The 23,682-nt window shown below is 39.9% G+C and overlaps 1 pseudogene; it reads left to right on the top strand.

Moving 5' to 3' along the window:
• Window positions 1-4,175: 4,175 nt before the first annotated feature.
• The window catches only part of LOC101428898 (prostaglandin-E(2) 9-reductase-like), a 46,395-nt pseudogene continuing 26,888 nt past the window's right edge, over window positions 4,176-23,682 (top strand).

Raw genomic sequence — 23,682 nt, 5'->3', positions numbered from 1 at the left:
CTGATGGATAACTTGCATATTTTAAATGTGCATTCTCTATCTATCTACGAGCTATGGTAATGCTGTTCCATATTCACCTTCAAACTAAAATTTTATCACTTTTATAACCTTCAAATTTAATAAATAGCCTCCTAACTATTTTGCCTCATTCTGCCATTGTCAATCCATGTTCCAATCCTCAGAGAGAAGCTCAGAGTCCTACAATGTTTTTTGCTCATTCACAGAGTAAAAACTCCAACCAATTCAGTGGCTTAAAGGATGTACTCAATTTATCTTTTCATTACCTTCCTGACATTTTTGCTATCTTGCTCATGCCACTCTAGCCCCACCGCCTTTGTGCTATTCCTAGAATATTATTAACATGCTATTTCTGCAGGCATTTTGCCTTTGATGTTCTCTCTGCCTGACATACTGTATTCTCAGATATTTGCTTCAGTTACCTCCTCCTTTTCACAACCATAATATCCCTACTATGCTATTAAATATTAATTCCTCTCTCCTTCCATTTCCTATCCTTTTCCCCTCCTTTATTTTTCTTCACAGCATTTCTCATCACTTGATGTGCTCTTCATCCTACATATATAGATGATATTTATCCCCTCTACTGAAAAGTAAGCTCCGTGAGGTCACAGATTTTGTCTGTTTTTATCACTATTTTATTTTTAGAGTCTATTAAGACAGTAAGTAGCTACACCTACTCAATAATTATTGTTGAATATTACACCTTGTCACACAATTCTTGAACATTGCACTTAGGGATCATCTTAAAACTTTCTCCGACAAGTTCAGGTTGGGTTAACTGCCCCTCACAATATATTCTCCTATGATTCTGTATGTGTCTTTCTGTATTGCATGTATGATGCTCTCTTGTGGTTGACTTGATCTGTCTCACTTCTATCAGTTTTAAGCTGCTAAGTTTGTAGCAATGTTCGTCAACATGACAGAGCTTAGCTATGTATTATGTGAAGGATCGTTCATAGTCTGTAATCGAGGTGCCAGCTGTAGCTGCTGCACTCATCTGAAGGGTTAACTGGAGAAGAATCCATTTCCAAACTCACTTGGTTGTTGGAAGAACTCAGTTTCTTGCAAGTGGTTGGATTGAAGGTCTCAGTTCCCTGTTGGGTATTGGCCAGGTTTCTCTCCCAATTCCTTACAATTTAGACCTCTACCAATTGGCCACTTGCTTCATCAAAATGTGTGATCTGAGCAGGCAAAAGAGGAGTCTGCTAGTAGGACTGACATAGCAAACCTTTTTGTTTTTTTAAAGATTTATTTTATTTATTTCTCTCCCCTTCCCCCCCATTGTCTGCTCTCTTATTTCTATTCGCTATGTGTTCTTTTGTGTCTGCTTGTATTCTCGGTGGCACTGGGAATCTGCATGTCATTTTGTTGCATCATCTTACTGATATACCAATCTTCTAAACCTTATCACAGAATTAATATGCCCTCACCTTTTCTATATTCTATTGATTAGAAATGAATCCCAAGGACAGTCCACAGTCAAGAGGAGGGATTATATTGGGGTGTGAATAAAAGAGGTGGGGATCATTGTGGACCATCTTGAATTCTGTCCACTACTCACTTATGAATTACGAGCATCTTGAGAGCATCATCTGACATTGGTGTCCTTTAAGAAATATTAGAATGCGACGGTTTGCTCGGTCGGTAGAGGTGGGGTCTGGCTGCGGACGAGGGGTCAGTCCAGCTTTGGACGAGGGGTCGGTCCCGCTTGGGACAAGGGGTCGGTCCCGCTTGGGATGAGGGGTCAGTCCCACTTGGGACGAGGGGTCGGTCCGGCAGCAGACGAGGGGTCGGTCTCACAGGGGTTGCGCAGTTCGGCTGACGGGGTCGCCCGGAGAAGCAGGCGACGAACTGGGGACAAGGGAGGCCAGGCCCTTGTCGGGGGCTCTCAGGACTGGAGGGCACAGGGCAGAAGAACTACCATGGAGACAAGGTAAACACGCAAGTCCAACTTTATTGAGGGAGAGGCAACAGTTTTATAGGGGCTGGGGAAGGCTGATTGGTCGAAGCCACGCCCTGTTCTGATTGGTTGCCGGTGAAAGGTCAGTGGGAGGTACTGGACGGGGGAGGGGTGGTGATTAGGGATTGGCTGTTGCTGTTGCTGGGGGAAGTGGCAGGGTTTAGTGATTGGTGGCTGCTGTTGCTGGGGTAGAGGGCAGACTTGAGTTTCCCGCCTTGTGCCTGGCTGTTGCTGCTGTCGGGGGTGGGGGGGAAAAAGGGCAGACTGGAATTTTCCGCCCTGCGCCTGCGCAGGGAGAAAGAAGAAGGGTGTTGCCTCATAAGGCATCGTGTGGCGCTATCCGGGAGGAGGGGCGGCCGCGGAAGCATGGCTGCCAAGAAGGGGAGACCCGAGGGCACTCTGCGCCCATGCCGAGCTCCCTTCAGGGGTGGCAGTGAGTCCGACCAGCCACCCTATTATGGGGGCAGTGGCTTGGAATTAGGCCTACTGCGGCTGCTCCCCCGCCAGGCCAGCAAACCACACTTCAGCCCGAGGGGTGACCGCATTAGAAGGAGTGGTACCTGGTAGCCTGAGATAAACAATTTTCCCATTACGAAGGGAAGATAGATTTTGTAACTACATGCTATAAACCATGATATCAGATTATGGAAAAGTATTTGGATAAATTTCAAATGCACATTTAAAAAAAGCCTCTTATAGTACAAATAAATATAACCATGGCCTGATATAACTCCACCAAAGGAGACCTACATTACACCAACCTATCTTCCTTCATTGATCAGGATGCTAGACTTCTGATTCAGGAAAATGAAGGGAAAAATTACTTCTCTGCACTAGAATAAAGAATTAGTGAAAAACAGAGGAATATTGCATGGGGTATTACACATATGTGTAGCCTATTCAATGACAGGTTCAAGATTGCTAACATTTAAGAAACAGTCTTTGTGGATTTGTACAAAATTGACCTAATCCTGTTTATTTAAACAGTTTTGGGAAGGAAAATATAATGGGTATATCTATCAGACCTATGGCTAACACAAGGTGAAAGAAATCCCTTGTCAACCCCTCCCCCCAGCTGCAAAAACGTGGGCAATGGTGGAAGTTTAGGAAGGGATACTGATTGAGGAGCACAGATGGAAAACTGAGTGTGTATGTATGTAAAAGCAAGTTATAACTATGGAGCAAACTCTTTCCTTGTACAAATATATTAGTATAATCCTTATCAAAATTTTTTCTTAACTGGAAGTCTTCTCAGATCCTAGAGTTCAGTGTATATTGTGATCCTCCAAGGGATATTTAGGAAGATTCCACCTGCATCTCATTTCTCTCCTGAGGGTATCTCAGTTGAGCCCAATACCAAGGCCTCCTCCAGAAAACAAACATATTCCTGGGGGACAGATAGGTTATAGTGAATATTCACCCAGTAACAACACTTTACCCCATCTAGCCTATCCAGGAAATTTTTGCCATATCAATGAATCAGTTACTTAGTAAAGTGCAATTTATTACAATTGACCAGAGGACCCCGGTGGCTGTTTGACCATCTTGTTCATGATTCCAATAGTTTTATTCACCTGCTGTTCGCCTACTGTTGAAAGAGTGGTTCCCATCCTAGGATTATCAGTCTAGCTAAATGTGTGACATGCAATGCTGGACAGTTGAGATGGGCAGAAGTTATAAATCACATATACTCATAGCCTGGGTGAGCAGGACACTGCATCACACAAAGTCAGAGAATGAACTTTGGAAAAGACTGAACAACCAGTGGTTGTAGGGATTGGGCTTTGTGATAGCAGGAGGGTGCAGTGAATTCAGGCTCCAGTGGGAGGGTGGGATTGGCTCCTTTGATAACTCTATAGACTAGCAGGGAACTTATTTCTTTTTCACTTAGAAAAATGAACTTCAGTAAATTCTTTGATGAGAAAAGAAAAACAAGTGAAATGGTGCTAATTCTATTCTCACTCGATATAATGTCCCTTTAAGCATGGCTACTCATACCATGTTTTGTTAAAAATTGAACAGTGCAGTTGGGGCTTCTCATTTGCAGTTAAGGCATCTCTTTTGCAGTAAGGGCATGTCTATTGCCGTTAGGGTGTTTCCTTTGCAGGTAGGGTATTGCCTTGGTGTTGTTCAAAAATCTGCTGGTGGAAAAGGAAAATAATCAGTCCCTGTGTATTTTGCAAGGTGAGAGGCAATGGATCTCAAACTCTGTGTGCAACTAAACGATGGACACTACATGACTGTACTGGGATGCGGTGCCTATTCACCTGAAGAGGTAGCAGTACAGGGCTAGGGATCAAGGTTGTAAAAGGAAAATAGTGTGGATGGGTGGTTTCCAGTCTAGCTGCCATAGAGTCAGTTCCTGTGTGATACTGGGGGATCCTCTTTGTGTCAGTTTCACCAGGTTAGAGCCAGTCCATGGATAAATTCTTCAGCCAGTACTTCAGGGTCTCAGAGTTTGGTCACCTACAGATCATTCTGGGCATGACATTTCCTCTTGTTTCCAACTTCTTAGAAGAAATGCTCCTCAGCAGTTAGGGCACTTGCTGTCAGCTGTCTGTTTTAGATTGATTGCAGTGAGTAACTTCTCCGTGCATTTCTATATTTCAAGAATTATTTCCTTCCCAAGTACTGCAAAGTCCATGTGGTAAGGATCCCTGGCCTTGGCGTTCAGGACTCCTATATTTTGGAATTACATTTTTCCTTCTAATATATAACCCTTTCATGTGACTAGAGTGACTGTGTAGAAAAGAATTAACGAAGACATCCACTATCCTTAGAAATTCCTGCTTTTAAGTTTCACCATTGGTTGGCATGTATGAACTTGAATTTTAAGAAGTGTCCAACTGTCCTCTCATCAGGAACAGTGGTTCACTGTGTGTAAAGTGTTTGTACAAAGAATGAATATTTATGCTGAATCCTCCTTCCTTCAGGGGGATGGAAATTTGTTCTGTGTTAGGCAGAGTGGACTTATATGAGTAGTCCCCTCTAAACAGTTTGGGAACTGAGTCTGTAGTGAGCTTACCTTGTAGACAACATTTCCCACATATTGTCAAAGTTTGATATTGGAATATTAAGCATGTTCAATGTGCCTCCACTGGAAGAGGAATCTTTAAATTCTGTACCTGGTTCCTATGTACTTAGCCATATGTACATTTTCCCTTGGTTGATTTTGCTTTGTATTCTTCCACGGTAATAAATCATAGCTATGACAACAACTATATTCTCAGTCCTTTAACAACTTCTAGTGTATCCCTGGACCTGAAGGTGGTCATAGGGACTTCCCATGCCAATGAACCACCATTCCAGTTTTCCTGGACTGGAAAGTGTTCCTGGGATCCACAACTGTCCAAAGGAAACCTGAGAAAGTCCCAAACAAACTGGGATAAATTGTTCATCCTACATGGAGAACTAACACAAGAAGTGAGGGAATAATTGACTCTGGTGAAGGCCACCATTGGGACATGATTATCTGTTAATATAATGAATCTTGAGCTACTACCTTTATTGCTCCTCTAGATTCCTAAGAGTAAAGTAGAGGAGGACACCAAAGTAGCTATTCATGGTGGGTATCATCATATCGATGCCGCATATGTGTACAAAAATGAAGAGGAGTTTGGACGGGCCATCCGAAGCAAGATTGCAGATGGCACTGTGAAGAGAGAAGACATTCTATACTTCGAAGGTGCATGTATATACTATATGTACATGCATATGTGAAAATGTGATTGTGTGTAGAAATGGGATATATGATTAGTTGAGTAGCTATTTTTTGAATGATATTAATTTGTATGACTTTTATTCACACATGTGTTATGGGTTTCTAATTATTGCTATGCTCATATTTTGTGACTCTTCCTTAAGTTAATCACTTTACTTTTCTGAGCCTGCCCAAAGCACTGTGGTTTGGCATGGAGTATAGCATCAGACAGACCTATGGTAACTTGATGGATTCCGTTATCTTTTCTGAGACAGTTCAAATTTTAACATTCTGAATTTCAAATCTCAAAGGCAAAAAGACAGAACAGGGAAGCCGATGTGGATCAAGTGATAAGACCTCCTCCTACCATATGGGAGGACATAGGTTCTATCTCTGTGGTCTCCTGGTGAAAAAGAAGAGAAACCTTGGCCACACAGTGATCCAAGGACCCATATGGTGAGTCGAGTCCCACATGACAAGCCGAGAGCCCATGTGGTAACCTGGGTGCCCACGCAAATGCATGAGTGGCAAACCAAGTGGTCATGTGGCAGTCAAGTGCCCACCTGGCAAGCCAAGTGCCAATGCAGTGAGCCAGTGACTGCGTGAATGCCCATGTGGTGAGCTGAATGCCTGCGTGGCAAGCCAAGTGTCCTCACGAGTGTCCGTGTGGTGAGAAAGCGCCCACGCAAGTGATTCTTGCAGTAAGATGATGATGCAACAAGAGAGACGAAAGGAAGAGTAAAGATGAAGCGTAGCAGAGACCATAATGAGGTGGTATAGTTGACCGGGAGCCTCTCTCCATATCAGAGCTCCCCAGGTTTGAATCCCAGTCACTCCTAGAGGAGAATGACAAGAAGAGAAGACAAAAAGAGAAATAGATACAGAGTTCACACAGCAAATGGACACAGACAGCAAAAACAGCAGGGTGGGGAGGGGAAAGGGAAGAAAAACTAATAAAAAAATAAAAAATAAATAAAAGGGAGACCTTAAAAAGAAAAGAAAAAAAAGGCACAGCAATATAACAGAGCCAATAGAGTATCTAAAAATGTATTGCTAACGTTTCTCAAAATGTGTCAGCACATATCACCATGAAAAACCAACTTGCCTTCACTTATGCATGCAAAAGTAATACAAAATATTCATCCTAAAGGGTTTTATGAGGATGGAACTAGATAAATTGTCAGAAAGTGCTTTGTTAAACTCTATAAAATATACATCAAATGGTGGACATTCTTATTACTTGATAATAATTTTTACTTCTTGAGTTATTTCCTTCCATTGAGGAACATACTACAAACATAGTAGTTTCTATTAATATGTCAGAGGAAAAGGAAACCCAAGATAAAAGGAAACTTTTTCTCTGATGTAATCACATGTTTAATTAGTAGAAAACTGTATATATTTGTTCAAATAAACCATTCAAGATTTGACATTAAAGTCCTTGAAGAATGCCTGTGGGAAACATTTTTGTTTAGTACCTTAATGGAACTCTTCCAGTATGGCTATTTTTCAGTGTTCATCATTTATTATTTTTGCGAGAATTCCCATATTATTTTGTTTTACTTTGGCAAGATTTCCATCTCTTTTATAAGAGTTTGCTCATTTTCTTCTATTTCCTTTCAAAATTTTCCATATTATTTCTATGCTGTAGAGATCCATAAAAATATAAAAGATATTAGCAAAGGAATGGTATTCTGATTGAAACTCAACGTTTAGGTCTATACATACTGATCACATTCTAGGTTGATCAATGATCCAAGTATAGCTTATATTTAGTAAAACTTGTGAATAAATTTCAGTTGTGAATTTGCTCAACTAGTCACACTCCATCTGTTTTCTGTTTCTTGATCTCATTCACCAAGACGGCTGAAGTATTAATGCAGCCTGTCTTTTATTTGACCTGTAGCTTTGGGTCATTTTCTTTAGACCAGAGTTGGTCCAATCAGCCTTGGAAAGATCACTGATGAAACTTCAGCTGGACTATGTGGACCTCTATATTATTCATTTCCGAACAGCTCTGAAGGTCAGCAATTTGCATGATCAAACCATTTTTACTTTCTCTAGCAGCATGCCTTTCTTTCTTTTTTTCTTTATTTTCTTTTAAATGTTACATTCAAAAAATATGATGTCCCCATATAGTCCCACCCCTCTCACCCCACTCTTCCCACATCAACAGCCTCTTCCGTCATCGTGGCACATTCATTGCACCTGGTGAATACAATTTGGAGTACTGCTGCCCCACATGGACAGTGGTCTAATTGTAGTCTACACTCTCCCCCAGTCCACCCAGTGAACCATGGCAGGACACACAATGTCCAGCTTCTGTCCCTGCAGCACCATCCAGGACAACTCCAAATCTGAAAATGTCCCCACATCATATCTCTTCTCTCTCCCTACCATCAGCAGCTACCATGGCCACTTTCTCTACAATTGAATTATGCTTTTTTAGGAGGATGCAGAAGTTGTGAAACTGCATTCGTCTATTTCTTTTTTTACTGAATGTTAATATCCCAAATTCCCTACACCATGCCTCCAAATGATTAGAGTTCAGCAACTCAAACCCTCTGTCTCAAAATTTTGAAGAAATATTCCTGGTGTGTCCAAAGCATAGACATGATTATGGCTCCTGAGCCCTTTGGGGACCTTCACAGCCTCAGTTTTCCTGTAGCTGTTATACACAATGAAACTGCCTCGTGTTGATCTACAATATGTTGTCCTCTTCTCTCCCCAATTTCAGGCTGAAGGGAGGTTTGTCATTGCTCACTCTGAGTTGGCCTAAAGCTAGCAGGCTCCTCAGGGACCTGCAGCCCTGCTCTTATGGTTGGCACCACTTCAATTAGGGCTTGGTAGCCTGCTCTTATCTAATGACTCTGTTGTAAGGATTCTTAAATAAAAGTAGCAGAAATATGATTAAGCTACTTATGCAAAACTAAGAAGTTTTTTATTATGCAAATGAGATATCCAAGATAATGCTAGATTTAATGATTCAATGTTGTTTTCAGAAATGTCTCATTTTTCCACACTTATCTCTGAATTCTCTCAGTTCAGTTTTATTTTTGTCTCACATTTTCTGTGGTGTCCAATATGCCATTGGAGTAGTTCATAGCTCATAGAGAGTAATTCTTGAGACTATTCCAGCCTCCTTATTAGTCCTAAGAATAGCCTAGATAGACTGTGTTCTGTGTCTTTACCTCTGGGCCTTCATGTGTCTAGGGGATGAGGAAATGTGATCTTCCATGTGGGGCAAGGTTATAATGCTTTCTTGGTGGAAACTGAGGCCCCAAAATGGACTGCTTTCTCAAATGAAGGAGAGCCATTTCCAAAATAGAATGGGCAGACAAAAGTAACATAAGTCCATTATCATTCCCTATTAGAATCTTGGGTAAAATATATTTATTGAACATTTAATAGATGGAAGAGATTATAAAGCCAGTCTCCATAGACATTTATTACCTCTGCATATACAAACCACACTGAAAAATTAGAACTGGAAATTTCACCAACTTCATGGATCCTTAAGGTCCCAACCCTAGATGACCTGTCAGCACAACCAAGGGCAGAGGCATTCATTCGTGAGCTCCCTATAATGACTCTTTCTGTTCTAGCCCAGGGAAGATCTTCTTCCAAAAGATAAACATATAAAACCTATATTCGACACAGTGGATCTCTGTGCCACGTGGGAGTTGAGTGCTGTTCTTCAGAAGAGTAAGCTCAGACGAGAAAGTCCAGAGACGGGGGATGTGCTTTACTCTTCCACCAGTAAGCATTTAGGACTGTCCCTAGATGAACCTCAACCTGAGTGCTCTCAAATTTGTAGTCAGGCTTGGACAAAGGATCCCAAAATTCTCTAGAACCTCTAAAATTGTTTTATTCTTAAGCAACCATTTCCTGGTCACACAGTGTAAACTTGTTTCACAAGGGAAGCTGACACAACCCATGGCCACTGTGGTTCTGTATACAGAGATCAACCTTCTCCTGTAGGATGGGAGAGGGAAATATTCTATTGGTCCTAGAGGGGTACCTGAAATTGGATTTTGAGTTATATTAATATTAACACTTTCATCAATCCTCTGTTCCCAAGTCTAGTGAATGTTTGGCGCTCATAAAATCTCAGAAAAGCTACTGGAATTACAACATCATCTACATTCCTAACTTCATCCTAAACCTGGAAATGAGAGTAAGACATGTAGAATTTTTAAGTTCCCACTTGCATTTTGACAAATGTTCAGAAATTAAGTTTTTCTGAACAATCTTGCTTTCTTTAGTTAATCTGATTTTTGCTAATCTTTATTAACATAACCTAGGTAGAAGTTTTACCTCTGGAAGACAACTTCATTGATAAGTTTAATCATAAAAAGTACAGTTAACTCAATGATTGCCAATGCCTATTCTTCCTCTATTGTCTGATGCTCTCACTGGGCCAGTGAATCTCTGTACCTATCCTGGCAGGAGATGAGGAAGAGCTTTCCCACTGACTTACCCATTGCTGTGGTTCCCAGTCTGGTGCCCTCCCTATCATATGGTATACTGTGTCTCAATTTAGTGTGTTTTACCATTTCTCAGCCCACCTCTTTCTATACTCAAACTGAAGGCTTTCTGACGTATTGAAGGCATACTGAGCAGTTATTATGTATTGGGCACGGGAATAAAATTCCCTGCCCTCATTTTTTCTGGCATTCACATTAGAGAAGACAGTAAATGAACAAATGAAAGGATAAATACAACTGGTCAGATGGTGATAAGATATGTGGAAACAATAAATAAGATAAGGAGGTTGCACATACCATGGGGAAGTATTTGGTGGATTTGCAATTTCATAGGCATCTAGGTGAGATCCCATTTAAACTGAGACATTTAAACTGAGACACAATGAGGTATAAATCTTCAGATACCTAAGGGAAGACTATCTAGAGACAGGGAACTGCAAGTTCAAAGACCTTTAAGTGCTAGAGTGGTTGTAACCAAAGAACAGCAATATCTCTCATAGGAGTGTAAGAGGATAGAGTGCCAGAGGGCAAATGGGAGATCAGATCTGGAAGGGCATTTTAGGAAGGACTTTGACATTTGTTCAATATGAACTTGGAAGTCATCAGAGGGTTTTGGTCTGATTTACTTTTTCCTAAGGCTGCTGTATTTTGCACTCTCTAATCTAGCAGCCACTAGCCATATAGGGTTATTTACATTTACATCAAATAGAAATCAAAACTAAGAAAAACTCAGTATTTCAAGCACATACTTTATTTGGTAAAGAGTCACAATTTTCTAGTGTTTACCATATTAAACAGGGTGGACATGTAGTATTTCCACTATAAGAGAAAGTTCTGTTAAAGAGCACTGTATCTAAATCCTGTGGACTACAGACAAGAGAGGAGAGGACAGAAGCAGGAAGACTGGGTAGGACACACTCGAAACAATCAAGAAGAGGAAAGATGATATGAAAGCATGCAGTCCATGAAGGTTGGACTGTGGACCGGTTCTGAAGGCAGAGATGACAGAGATTTCTGCTACAATGGAAGAGGGGTGTGAGACAATGAGAGAATTGATTAATCCTGAATTCCTTGATCTGAGCAAATGGGAAAGTGGAGCTGGCATTCACTGAGATGGAGAAGTCTGCAGGAGGAACAGGTTAGGGGAGAAGATCAGTAGATCTGTTTTGGATTTGGTTAGTATCAGATGACTATTCCAATATTCCAACTGAGATAGGTATAAGATGGAGATATCAAGTTGTGAATCTAGGCAAATAGACGGTGTTTAAAGCATGAATTAGATGAGATCACTTGAGAGTGGGAGAAGATAGAGAAGACATGACTCTGAAGCCTGAGACTAGAAGCTTCCATCTGACACCGATGATGAAACCAAAAGGAATTAAGAGGACCACCAACTTAGTTCAGTGTCTAGAAGCAAGTGCTGAAAGTGTTTTAAGGAAAAAATTATCAACTGTGTCCAATGGTGCTGCTAGCTCAAAAGAGATAAGCAACAATGGATTTAGCAATTCATGATCTTGACAAAGACTGGGGGAAAATAAGGAGGGGAGCTTATTGGCATGTGATAGAGAGAAAGGGAGGAGAAGAATTGGGAGCACTGAGTATAGGCATCTATTTCCCTCAATGTACACATCTCTCCTGTTTTGCCTAGAAGAAAATAGTCACTTCTTTCTATTTAATTCTTCTCCTTGCCCTTTTCATTTTTTATTTTCTTCTTTGAGACAGTGAAAGTCAGTTTCATGGTCATTTCTTGGAACATGTTATTTCATTGTTTCTTGAATTTATCATAACCAGTCTTCACAACCTTTTCCTCCCAGGCCCTGGAGAAATGTAAGGATGCAGGATTGACAAAATCTATTGGTGTGTCCAACTTTAATCACAAGCAGCTGCAGAAAATCCTGAACAAGCCAGGGCCCAAGTACAAGCCCGTCTGCAAACAGGTGAGTAGCCTTTACTTTTTCTGATCTTCACATACTTCTTCCTGCACTTCTGCCAGATGCCTACTTATCCTCCCCTCCTACTTATTTGACCTTTGTAGACCACAATATTCTAGAGAGTAGCTCATCTGTCTGGAAGGGCAGAGATAGAACCCTTCATTGTATCTATGCCTGGTAAAGTCTTAGTGAAAATGATAAGACATTAGCACATAAGTATATGAAAGAATTTAGAGGAAAGGAGAAGAGATCAATGAGGGCTGGAAGAGTTAAAAATACCTGTAAGAGGAAAGTGGACTTTACCTGAGTTTTTAGGCATGACCAGAGATTGGGTGGGAAGGTGATTTGGAATGAATTGCCTTTAGTAAGGACATTTATTAAGCATGAAAACTTAAGTCAAACCAAGAATGAGTCAAAATAAAATGAGATAGGTTTTAAGGTTTATCTTGGGCTTGGAAGACATATTCCTTTGTCCTGATTCTTGACCCAGGAAGCACCCAGATTGCAAAAATTAACATGAAACTATTAAAGTATTCCATGGTTAAGGGATTAAGTAACCAGTTTATGTTGATGATAACGGTGGAGGAAATCGCACTAAAGGGACTATTCTCAGGTAGATAAGGCAGATTTTGCACCTGCATCTTAGCCCAGTTCTCCTCCCTGCTTCTACAATTAAATTAACTTTTAAAATATCTATTCTGAGACTGGTTATTTGTTCTAACTTAACTTTAAAAACTTGGATCCCAGTAGTGGGAGTATGTCCTAGATTGGACACTTTATTTACAAAATTGAGTAATATCTTTTTGAGATACTGTATAGTGACATAAAACAATGAGTTTATATAAATAAATAAAAAATGTATTGATGGTCTAGACTTAATTTTTTTAAAACTATCAAAAAAAGTAAAATTTAAATATGATACAGCTAGCATACAAATTTTCCACTTTTATCATGTCTACTGACCGCTTTCAAATTAAATTGTAGACTTGACATTTCACACACCTCTATACCTCAGTTTGCATAAGAGTGAAGATATTCTGTGACACATTAACATACTATTACATGCAAATTAATAGTGATTCCTTGTATCATGTGTTATCCATTTCCTATTCATTTTCCCCATTTGTTAAGTAAATCCTTCCATAATTCTTTTATAAACAGGATCCATTGTTGTTCACTATTTTATTTTACATTTGTTTCACTTTTTTGATCTTTAGTCATCACTGAAAACTTCCTTATCTGATGATATACTGATAGTTTTTTTTCTAATATCTTGGGTTTATCAGATTGTTGCCTTGTGGTGCTAGTTAACTTGTTGCTCTATTCCAAGTTTCTATAAACAAAAAGTTGCATCTGAAGACTTTATTAGATTCAGTTTAAATATTTTTAGAGACAAAATTTCATCAGGATGCTGAAGCCTTCAAATTGCACTTAATCAGGAGCTCATAATTACAGGTTGTGTTGCCAATAGTGGAAATAGATTTGATATCTTGGTTAAACTACTGGTAGTCTGATCTACTCTACTACATATGTTTTTCCATTTGCAATTTCCAACTAATATGATGAGGTGTAATTTGGCATCAGTGAAAAACTTTCACCTAATGTTTGATATCTATCTAAAATTTTTGCCTGTAGTCATTATTTCACTGGGGCTTGCAGTTTTAATTTTCTACTTTTATCACTCCTTTTACATTTCTTAGAGGACATTTTCCTACATTAAAAATTTACTTCAAGGAGCATGTGTGGCTAAGGGGTTGAGTGCCTGCTTCCCTAAGATTCTGACACTGGTGGTAATAAGCCACTCTCTGATAAGTACAGGATCAGATTTATTCTCATTCATTCAGACTAAGACCACAGAATGGCTGATATAGGGTATAGACTGGTAGAACTATTAAGAACTACCCAAATAAATAAATTGCCCTGGGAAGAATTGATCCTTCTTTGCAGATTTAAGCTCCATTTCAGGGTACCTTGGAGAGGATGTGGTAGGCGAGCTTTAATTTTACAGTGTTTTATAAAGCTGAGAATCTCTGTTGAAAAAAGTTATCAATACATGGTAATGAAAAACTGCTGAAATGATCATTAATTAGCTTACCAACCCTGTCCAGTAACTTTGTTGGCCCTCCAGACTATCCATTTTACTCTCTAGCTTCACCTCTAAAAGGTCAGAAAGAAGAATGGTGCGGGGGGGGGGGGGGCGCGGGGGAAGGAAAGAAAGAGATGAATGAGGGAAATAGAAGATAAGAAGGAGCTATAAGGAATCCCAGCTCTATGCTCAGGAAACATGCGTTTAAGACTTGGCCCTTCAATACATATATGTGAGCATGAAAAATTGGCTAACCCTTTGTGGAATTTAAAAACACAATCCACATATTGAATTAAACATGGAATTGAAGTTACAATTATTATTATTATTATACTATTTTTAAATTAAAATAAAAGAATAAAAAAGGTTATGCATGGAAAATGATGAAATGTCATTACTTAGAGATTGCAAAGGACAGCCTTATGAACAAAAAAATCTGACTTTTAAGTTACAGACCTCAAAACAAAGAAAAGACGATTAATCGAATCACCTCCAGTGTGCTTCAACAGAAATTACCTTGCATCTCTGAATCAGTTTCCCCACCTACAAAATGGTTACAATGATCATTTCTATTTAATGGTACTTTTGTGAATTAATATGTGTGACACAAACTCAACATTCAATAAATATTAGCTTTTATCATCTGTATTTTAAAGTATTTTAATCCTGGCTGAACATTCAGCTTCCATTAAATTCTAACAGTGTTTGAGTTTAAGGTGACCACGAGGATACCAGGCAACACGACTGGTAGAAATGGGAATGGGACACCATTTATTAGGCTTTCAAACATTGTATTAGTATTTTAAAATTTGTTAAATTCCTACTATGTGCTTGACAGTAAGGTAAGTCCTTAAAGCTCAACAGTAAACAAGAACTTAAAACTGGTAAGTCATTGACATTATTTTTGTTCTGGAACATGAATTATAAAGTTGTAAGTGTAGCTCAGGAATAGTTACAGCCCAGTGACTAGCTCTGTGACAACAGTATCTCCACAACAGGACTGGGAGTATCAATGACTCAGATGACTGTCTTTCTAGAGAGGCAGAAGAATGTTGTAGAGAAGGAGTCAGGTTTTGGGTTCAGACGATAGTTATGACCACAGCCTTACATGCTTAGCACTTGCTCACAACTACTCAAGGTTCTTACATGGAAGCACTTATTTAAGCCTAACAACAACCCCCCTTAATGAATAAGATGACTGAGGGCCAATCACACAGCTAGGAGGTGGTATAAGCCAGGCTTGAACCTTAGCAGTGTGGCCCAAGAGCTGTCCATGGTCTTAACCACTGCACTGGCTGCTGGCGCCAACAAAGGGGAAAGCCACATTCCACACTATTCCTCTGTCCCTACTATACCTAAAAGCATCTGAGGATTGTGAATGATGGAGAAAAGAAAGTGAAGTGTCCTGGGACCTAGACCTCGGGATTCAATTACGAACTGTGTAGCAGGTTTCCTGGGATTTCCTTTAACCTCTCTATGTTCCAGCCTGGGCAATGGAGAAGCTCACAAACTGGAAACACCAATGGGCACAAACAACAAAGCAAGAAAACCAACAAAAGCAGGATAAGGCTGGTCTCTCTGGCCCAGGGACTAGGGAGGGGAACTATCATATATGGGTAGTGGGAATGTAAAATGGTACAATCACTTTGGAAAATGATATGGTTGTTTCTTTTTTTTTTTAAGATTTATTTATTTTTTTAAATTTATATGTCTCCCTTCCCCTCCCCCCCAATGTCTGCTCTCTGTGTCCATTCGCTGTGTGTTCTTCTGTGTCCACTTGTATTCTTGTCAGTGGCACCCGGAATCTGCATCTCATTTTTGTTGTCATCTTGCTGCATCAGCTCTCCATGTGTGTGGCACCATTCTTGGGCAGGCTGCACTTTTTTCATGCTGAATGGCTCTCCTTATGTGGCGTACTCCCTGAGCTGGGCTCCCCTATGCAGGGGACACCCCTGCATGGCACCACACTCCTTGAGCACATCAGCACTGTGCGGGGCCAGCTCATCACACGGGTCAGGAGGCCCTGGGTTTGAACCTTAGACCTCCTATGTGGTAGGCGGATGCCCTATCTGTTGGGCCAAATCTGCTTTCCTGATTGTTTCTTAATAAGGTAAACAAACACTTATCATAACCCAGGAATTCCACACTTTATGTATTCACCCAAGAGAAATAAAAACTTGAGTTTACGCAAAGACTTTTATACAAATATTCATAGTAGCATTATTCTTCATAACTTGTAACTACAAACAATCCAACTGGCCATCAACTGGTGAGTGAAATAACAAAGCATGTTATATCCATACAATGGAATATTATGTGGTAATAAAAAGGAATGAACTATTGTTACCAATAACAAACTGGGTGGAGCTCAAAATTATTTTGTTAAAGAAGCCAAACAAAAAAGACTACATATTGTATAATGACATTTACATGAAATTTCTGGAAAGAAAAAAACTCTAAAAACAGAAAGTAGGTAAGAGGTTCCTTGGGTATATAGTTGGAAGCAGTTATTGCCTGCACATGGAGACCTTTTGGGAGTGAGGGAAGGATTCCAAAATGGGATTGTGGTGATGATTGCACAACTGCATCAATCTCCTAATAATAAAACTCATCTAACAATTTCGTTAAAATGCCCCAAGAGTGAGTAATGCCTATCAGAACTTTGCATGCAACTCTTAATAAGGATTTTGAGAGTTTGGGGATCATAAAATGTAAGAACAAAACAGAATAACCTAAATCCATTATAGGTGACTATGCCCAGAACTCACTATTATTCATTCAGCAAATTCCTTCTGAGCATGACATATGTACTGGGTAGTCATCCTAGGCATGGCAGTTAGAGTTTTGAGTAATTTGTGCAATATATTTGAAAACAAACCAGCAAACATATGAAAAAATTAAGATGCTTTCAGAGAGTGGTAATTGTTCTAAAGGATTGTAAACCAAGGGGTGCAATGGAAAGAGATGTGGAGAATTGGGAGCTTCTTTGATTAGAATGATGTCATGATACATTGTTGCAGTGGAGGGAGGGTGTATGATGGTCCCTTTTGGAGCCGAGGCCCCTAATTGCCCAGAGAGTGACCTGGGATTAGCCCAGAGAACAGGTCGATCCTGGCACAGGAGCAGCAAGGCCTGGGAGGGAGTGGCAGGAGCCTCCCCAGGACATGGCCTGCCCTGCTCCCACGGCTGCCTTTGCCCAGTGAGGAAGAGGCCTGAACCAGGCCAGATTCTCCAAGGGCCATTCTAGAAACCTAAAAGGTTAGCAATCATTTGGACTGCTCTGTTTGTGCATGGAGGTGAAGTCGGGGTGGAATGGATCATCACAGAAAGTGTGGCAATGTTTCCCTTTGTTCCTTCATGATGAACTCCTTGCTATTCGGGCAGAATTTTATGGGTCTTCAACCCTTCTCTCATAAGTCTAAGATACTCTTTCCTTGAAAATTGGAGAGACCACATGCTGGGTCACAACACAAGTCAATAAATTTAAAAAGATACACAAAGCATCTTCTGTGGACACAATGGAATGAAACTGGAAATCACTAACAGGCAGAGAACTGGAAAGTTCACAAACATGGAAGTTAAATAACAGAAAGTTCCTACTGTTCAATCAGGAAGATGAGGTAGGAATTATGCCTCTGCCTTTCATCAAAACATTTGGTGAAAGTTTCAGGTGAACATTTCAATGGGTATTGGGCAATTTGTAACCTGTTAGATGACAGTGTCAAGGCTGCTAACATCGTTAAAATAGAGGGTTTTTAAAAAATGGTTTGGCACATAATATGAAATTTTTATTTGATACTTTTACCAATTGAACAAAAAGGGTATATTATTGAGATTTATACCTGACACAATGTTGGGTTGAGTGTCAAATTCACAGAATAATAGAATCAGTCAGGGTTCTGGCTTTAGTCAGCCAGAAGGATGGGTCGAAAATGATTAGAGAAATTTAACACAAAACAATGTTATGTTATGTGTTTGACACTCAAATATCAATTTAGCAAATACAGGGTAGTAACACTAAGTGAAAGAATATTAGGGGCATAGATAACATATTAGTGCATACTATTAAAGCTAAAACAATATGAATTCCAACTAGATTTTTAAAAATTTAAGATGTTAATATTAATCCTGAGGGTTACCACTAAGAAAAACAACTAAAATATATAATGCAAAAATATGAGATGGGAATTAAAATGGTACAATAGAAAATCACAAAATAAGTATGAGGATCAAAAATATAGAGAATATATTTAAAAACAAATAGGAAAATATCAGGAAGTATGTGGCTACTTTCAGTGTTTAAATGTAAATGAATTAAACTCTCATGTTGAAAGACCAATTGATAGCATATATGGAAAGGACTGATCCCCAGTGTGTTCTAATATTTTGGTTAAAGTATTGGGTGATATTAAAATAAAAATGATTCAGAAAGAGTAATATTTCTAAGAATAGTCTTAGATATCTCCTCACTCACCTTGAGGATCATATGTGGGAATGTTTAATTTTTCAGACAGAACAGAATTTATGACACAAGAATTAGTGAAATGGAATTTACTTAATATTCCATGGATATAAATTTCCTTAAATACCAGATGAAAACCATCATAATATCCCCTTAAATATCTCTTTTCTTTTTCCCCAAGTCACTCCCAAGGCAAAAATGGTGCTCCTTTAACACCTAGCCCTCTTCCCTACTCCCTTCTCCCATACACCTTCCACCATCACCCCATTTCCAAAGCATTTAAATTCTGTCTCTTGGAAGATGCAGCCCCACAGCCCCTCACCCCTTACCCTGGAAACTTTTATTTGCAAGTATACTCATTGATTGCTCAGAAAAGACAAAACATCAATCCATCATACACATCCACTTACTAGGGATAAATTCTCTTCCCAAGATCAATTTTTCCAAGCATATCAATATACATTACTGAGAAATATTTGCTATTTCTTCAGTGGACCTAGGGATTGAGACCAGAGACACTTCCCAAGTCTCTGAGAAAGCGGGGCCCTCAGCTAACATTATCCAGGCATGAACAAGGTTGAAATATAAATCTGACTTCAAGAAAACAAAGACTGAGCTAATATCTTACTCACCTGAACTTGTGGATGGAAATTTTCATGCACTATACAATGCAACCCTTTCTAGCTATCCGAGCTAGCGCAATGGAGTGCTTTCTCTAGGAAAGGTGAAACTCCTCACTGAGGCACAGTCCACATGAATACCCAAAGGATGTTTGGAAGGCACTTGAGCCACAGGTGAGCTCTTCAGGATTTATCTTGTAGAAACTGATAATTTTCCTTATAAAGTAATAGAAACTCCTTTAAAAATAAAGAAGTATCTCTACTGTCATAATTATTCCTGTGTCTTACCTGATGCTTTCACTATACTTCAAGGTGGACTTCAGGTTCCCTCACACCTGGAGTCACTTAAATGTGTCACAGCGAAGACTGATCCTCCTCCAAGACTTCACAGAACAGAGAGCCAGGAGGGGGTGCATCTCTGAGAATGCAGAGGTCTGGAAGGAGGGCAGAAACAGAGAGTGGGGGAAGGAAATATTGCACTCTTGACCACCTTGACTTGAAAATAATGATCACTTCATTTCATTTGGATGCTGTCCATAGAAAATTGAGTTAAAAACTGGAAGAGATGCAGATGACACTGTTGAAGGTTGTTGAGTGCATACACAGACTTGCTAAGTGTGTTCTGTGCACAGCAGATAGTTCACATCCTAAGTCCCGGCCACTTGAAGAGAGACCTGGACAAAATCTAGGCAACTAGGTATTCCAGGATTAGCTGAAGGTATAAATCCAGATTGTCAGGAAAAATGCTGAACACAAGAGAGAAGAGAGAAGGTGCCAGTTCATGAAACCCAACCACAGTTAAAGTCAGGAGACACCATATTCTAAATTGTGTAACAAATTGAAGGGATGGGTGGGCAAGTAATAAAGACTGAGAACAAGAAGCAAAACATGAGATAAAAGTTTTAACTATTAGACTTCTACCACATAAATTCATTTTGAAAAAAGCAGGAATTCATTGGTTAATGGTTTCAAGAGTTGAAAGCTTGCTTCCTCCAGGTTAGATAGCCATGGTCTTGTTGGCATTTATTAGGTTCCTTTTCTCCCTCATCAAGAAGGGATGTCCTCTCCTTGCTTTTGTGACTTCTAGTAATCAGGATTAAGACCTATTATCATTCAGTGAGGACACACTTTAATTAAAAATATCACTTTCTTGAGGTCTTTTTTACAATGGGTTCACATCCACAGGAGTGGAGATTAACATTGAGACCAAGTTTCTCCAAAGTACATAACTCCATCAACCACCATCCACACCCAGGACCCCAGAAAGACTTGTTCTTCCCAGATCCAAAATATATTCATTCCAACACAACATCCCCAAACCCTTAAGCCACTTTACAAAAATTCTAAGTATAAAATCTCCTCAAAATCAGTTATGGTCATGATCCTTCCTGGTGTAAAATTCCTCTGTATATGTGTTCCTGTGAAACCTGGAAAACAAAAAGCAATGTTGGAAACCAGGGATCATGGGTCCCAAACACTTCTGAAAGCCAGAGTGATAAACTCCATTAGATCTAAAGGTATGAGAATCATGTGTGGATCAATGCTTTATCCTATGGGTCTGCTAGAATGGCAGCTCCATCCTTTCCAAGTGCTGGTGCAGTAACCGTGTTCTTCCTGAATGCTCAAGCTTACACCCCACCCTCTCTGAGCACTGGAGTATGGTCTTGCTCTGCCCAAAACTGGGGTTTAGTCTCTACCCTTACCAAGCACTGGGGCAGTAGATGAACTATCTCTGAATATCTGGGCATAGAGTCCTGGGATTTTGTCAAACTCTCCCACATATTAGGGCAGGAACCAATGTGTGCCCCCTCCTTGCACAGGGATCAACACACTCTTTTCACATGAATGGCTGGATCCTCTTTCTTGGCCCTAGCAGATTTTTCCCATCCAGACATCCTGCATCTTTGGTTTGTTCTAACGTCGTTGTCCTTCAATCCATCCCCTCTTTGTCCCTGCCAGTCTACATTTTAAATGGCTCTTTGCATAGAAATTTCACACAAATATTCACAGCTTTGCATTTAGTTTGAGGGAGTCCAAACCATCAGGAGAAGGACTTTCCACAGGTCCTTTCTGGATACCGCATGTTCTCTCCTGGCTTCATCTGAACTGACTGTCCAGGTCCATGTTCGGTCACACCCCCTTAGGAAAGGGTTCTTCATTTAAACATTATCAAGAACCTAGTTCCCTGGTATTTCACCTTTCTGGAGCTCAGGAGGTCCCTGAGGTCCCTGATGCAGGCTCTTTGGCCCTAGACTTAGAGCACACTCTCTGGAAAGGCTGAGAAATTTCCAAATTATCATTTGCTGGTTGCTTTGTGCAATAAAGTTCAGTTCCCATTTTATCTCTTTCCTCTTGCATTTTACTATGATCTGCATGGCATAACTAGATGATACTCTTACCCTTGGTGTGGAAAACTCCTCAAATAAGTATCCAAGTTCATTACTTACAAGTTCTGCCTTCCATTTTGCCGTGTTCTCTGCCACTTCACAAAAAGGAACACATTTCCTCCACTGTTCAATAGCACATTCATCATTTCCTGCTATGCTTTCACCAGAAGAACTTTATCCATATATCTACCAATAATTTCTTCAAAGTAATCTAGGTTCTTTTCTTGGCACCTAAAATTCTTCTAACCACTAACTCTTACCCAAATCCAAAACCAATTCAACAATTGTAGGTTTTGAAAAAAGAAGCAACATACTCTCAGGAACACAATCTTCATTGATCCAGATTTCCAAGCCAAAATATTAACAGGATCTATATACACACATATATAGAAACATCTCTATACATACATATATAAGTACTGTATATTAAGACATTTATTATAGGAATTGGCTCATGAACTGTGGGCATTAGCAAGTGCAAACTCTGTAGTGCAGGAGGCAATTTGAAAACTTCAAAGAATGTGAAGTTTAATTCCCCAGGCAAAAGACTGCCTGCAAAAAGAGAGGCAATTATTCCTTATAGATTCTGAAACCATACCTATGACTTTAAGTCATCCAACTGATTGAATAAGGCCAGTTTCTTCTGTTAATTATTGATGTACATAGTTGAAGACGCCATCAGTTGACTATAGATATAAATCCATCTGTAAAATACCTTCACAGTAACAGTCACGTCAGAGTTTGTTTGACCAAACAACTGAACACCAAAAGCTAGTCAAAGTGACTTATGAAATTAACGAACACAGGTAGGGAACAGACTGTGATTTTAACTACTTCTTGAATGAGAAGGAAGTTCAAAATTCTCTTTTTCCCATTTTCCGCAGTATGTATTATTGGTACATAAGATTCTGGCCCCCAAAATTTTTATGATGAGGCACAAATTTCTCATTAAACCTGAGCCAATGACATGGGAGAGAAGTTTACAGGTTTTGGGTCAAGCCATCTGCCATGGTTATGAGGTTCGGTTCTCTGCATGTCCTTGCAGATTGTGCCAGGAAGCACTTAACACCGTGTTCCTTAGCTGCAATGCAGCCCATTGTGTGAAATGCCATCAGTGAACTAATTATGTTCCCCCCCACACCTGGGGACACCACCACCAGTGCTACCATGCTAATGTCCCTCAATGTTGCTGGTTGTGTGCTGGGAGTGAAAAGTGGCGTTTCTGTGATCGACATCTCTTGCTGTCTATGCTGTGAAATCAGACTTATCTCATGACAGATAGGATAAGATCAAAAGGACAGCCAACAATTACACAAGAGCAAACTTGAACACCTGTGACCAAGAAAGATAAGCAAATGAAACTTCATAACGGTGGCTGCTCTCCTGGCCTGTTTTCACTGTAAATGCCAATATTTTTGTTGTTTGAGTTAAGACAAGCTCTAGACATTGAAAGACTAAAGACTGAGAGAAAATCCCCATGGACTGGAAAACAAGAAGAGAACCTTCTGTTGGTTACAGTTTCCCATACTTCCATCCTTTGACTTTCAGGCGATTTTCATCGAAGGCTGTTCAATATCCCCATTTACACCTTGCAAACTGTGAGGCAGAACCTCGTTTGTCCTCATCCAATGAGAAACGACATGCATAGCAGCTGGACCTAAAGACACCAAATGACACGGGAAATCTGACTTCTCATTGGAACCAGGGATGCAACCAGAGGCTTTATTTCTGTGTCTCTGAGACAGCAGGGTCTTCCACTAACATTCCCCAAACATGATCAAGGTTGAAAAGTAAAATCAATTTCAATAAAATGAAGAACTGAGCTTATTTCTTACTCACCTGAACTTGTGAATGGAAATTTTCATGCACTATACTGTGAATACCTTTTCTAGCTATTGGAGCCAGCACAATGGAGTGGTACCTCCATGATGTGCTGAGACTCCTCACTGAGAGAAATACCCAAAAGTTGTTTGGAAGACACTTGAGACAGGAGCACTCTTCAGGATTATATTTTCAAAATCTGGAAAT

This window comes from Dasypus novemcinctus, chromosome 20, assembly GCF_030445035.2.
Source record: "Dasypus novemcinctus isolate mDasNov1 chromosome 20, mDasNov1.1.hap2, whole genome shotgun sequence".
Lineage (NCBI taxonomy): Eukaryota > Metazoa > Chordata > Mammalia > Cingulata > Dasypodidae > Dasypus > Dasypus novemcinctus.
This window is presented reverse-complemented; position numbering and strand designations above follow the sequence as displayed.